Here is a 2500-nt window from a genome sequence, read left to right on the forward strand (position 1 = left end):
AAGGCCTACGGCTGCACTGATTGGCATTCATAGGCTAGGCCTATAGTCCTAATTTCGTCCTTTTATCAGATAGGCTAAAATAGAACAAAACTCTTTAAAAATAAATATAGCCTCCTTAAATAAAGTGTAAGAACTTACAACGTGCATAGGCTAATTTCCATTCGATATTAGGCCTATGCATTTTCACCTCAAGCTCCGTACCTCGATCGGGCTCCTCTCGCTTGCTATAGTGGCCCGTTAGCCTATAGGCAGGTTTATCTATGGTGGCCTGCTAGCCTATAGGCAGGTTTATCTATGGTGGCCCGCTAGCCTATAGGCAGGTTTATCTATGGGTGGCCCGCTAGCCTATAGGCAGGTTTATCTATGGTGGCCCGTTAGCCTATAGGCAGGTTTATCTATGGTGGCCCGCTAGCCTATAGGCAGGTTTATAGGCTGTTTTTTCATCGCATAGACAGTAGCCGACACATTAACGGAACAAAATGAATAGGCCTATTCGTTTTTTTATATTCAAAAGGAATCATAATATATGGAAATTTAATTTTAGCCTATTGTAGGACTAATACAATTAGGGGGAATTATTTTGTCCGGACATTATGACCGGAGAGATTTTAATATATCGGATATATCTAAAACAGATTTTTCCGGACAATAAAACGGTAATTACCGGCTAACGGAAACCCTGGGCGATCTGTATGGTCACTCCTCCACCAATCTAGCTTCACTAGGCCCTAAACGGGCAGGCCTAGGCGTGGGAGGTGGGGCGAGAGAGCACTACGTCTCGACCAAACCTTGAGACTTGGATTTGGAAACGGTAGTAAACTCGGCTGGACAGACTGGCTGCTCCCAGCAGAGAGACAGGCTTAGGGCTGTATATCATCTTGGATTTCGCGATACGATACGCATCACGATACACAGGTCACGATTCGATACGTATCACGATACAGAGGTCACGATACAATACGATACGATACGTATTGCGATACACACATCATTTACTGAAAGATTTTAAGTGTTCAAGACTGAAAACTGAATGGCTCAAATGCACTATATAGATAACTCAAACTCAATGACTGGACAGAGAGCTAGCTAATAAATATTTTACATTTGATATCCATGCTTTTTAAACTGTCAACATTGTAGTATTTATGGTTTTTCAAAATTATTTATATGTATGCTTTTTTAACTTAATATTGTAGAATATGCTTTTTAAACTGGATTTAAAAATTTAAATAAAAAAAATAATAAAAAAAATAAAAGAATTTTTTTTTTATTTTACAGCGCCCGGCTGTATCGATACTCCGGGCTGAAAGATTGATACAGTATCGTGAGACTACGTACCGCGATACATCGTTGTATCGATACAATCCTACAGCCCTAGACAGGCTGATGACACCATGCGGGGGAGATGAGCCTCTGGGCCTCGTCTTCCCCCAGAAAGCAGGGAGAGACCGAGACGAGGGAAACATCCGGGTGTTCCATGTGATTGTATCTCTGTGAAATAAATGTATCATCTGTCGGGCGATTTCATCAATGAGTATCACATCAAGAACAGGCAATTAACATGGTGGTTCATAATTAGAGGTGCTGCAACTCTTATTAAGGGTTATAAAAAATGACAACGCAGAGCAACAAAGAGAAGACCTGAAAAGCCAACACCTCCTCCCTCTCTCCCTCCTCTCTCTCTCTCTCCCTCCCTCCCTCCTCTCTCTCTCTCTCCCTCCTCCCTCCCTCACTCCTCTCTTTCTCTCCCTCCTCTCATCTCTCCCTCCTCTCTCTCTCTCCCTCCTCCCTCCCTCCTCTCTCTCTCTCTCCCTCCCTCCTCCCTCCCTCCCTCCCTCCTCTCTCTCTCCCTCCTCCCTCTCTCCCTCCTCTCTCTCTCTCTCCCTCCTCTCTCTCCCTCTCCCTCCCTCCCTCCCTCCTCTCTCTCTCTCCCTCCTCCCTCCCTCCCTCCTCTCTCTCTCTCCCTCCTCTCTCTCTCCCTCCTCCCTCTCTCCCTCCTCTCTCTCCCTCTCCCTCCTCCCTCCCTCCCTCCTCTCTCTCACTCTCCCTCCCTCTTCTCTCTCTCTCCCTCCTCTCTCTCTCTCCCTCCTCCCTCTCTCACTCCTCTCTCCCTCCTCCCTCTCTCCCTCCTCTCTCTCTCTCTCCCTCCCTCCTCCTCTCTCCCTCTCTTCCTCCTCTCTCTCTCTCCCTCCTCCCTCCCTCCCTCCTCTCTCTCTATCTCCCTCCCTCCTCTATCTCTCTCTCCCTCCTCCCTCTCTCCCTCCTCTCTCTCTCTCTCCCTCCTCCCTCTCTCCCTCCTCTCTCTCTCCCTCCTCTCTCTCTCTCTCCCTCCTCTCTCCCTCCTCTCTCTCTCCCTCCCTCCCTCCCTCCCTCCCCTCCCTCCCTCCCTCCCTCCCTCCCTCCTCTCTCTCTCCCTCCCTCCCTCCCTCCCTCCTCTCTCTCTCTCTCTCTCTCCCTCCTCCCTCTCTCCCTCCTCTCTCTCTCTCCCTCCTCCCTCTCT

General features: G+C 48.4%; 1 protein-coding gene across 1 annotated transcript in view; it reads right to left on the minus strand.

The window, feature by feature from the left end:
* Nucleotides 1-2500, minus strand: part of LOC311329403 (Kv channel-interacting protein 4-like) — a gene marked incomplete at both ends in the record, with an annotated part of 11130 nt that overhangs the window by 3767 nt on the left and 4863 nt on the right. The window lies entirely within an intron of this gene.

Source organism: Borostomias antarcticus, assembly GCF_949987555.1.
Source record: "Borostomias antarcticus genome assembly, contig: scaffold_129, whole genome shotgun sequence".
Taxonomy (NCBI): Eukaryota; Metazoa; Chordata; class Actinopteri; order Stomiiformes; family Stomiidae; genus Borostomias; species Borostomias antarcticus.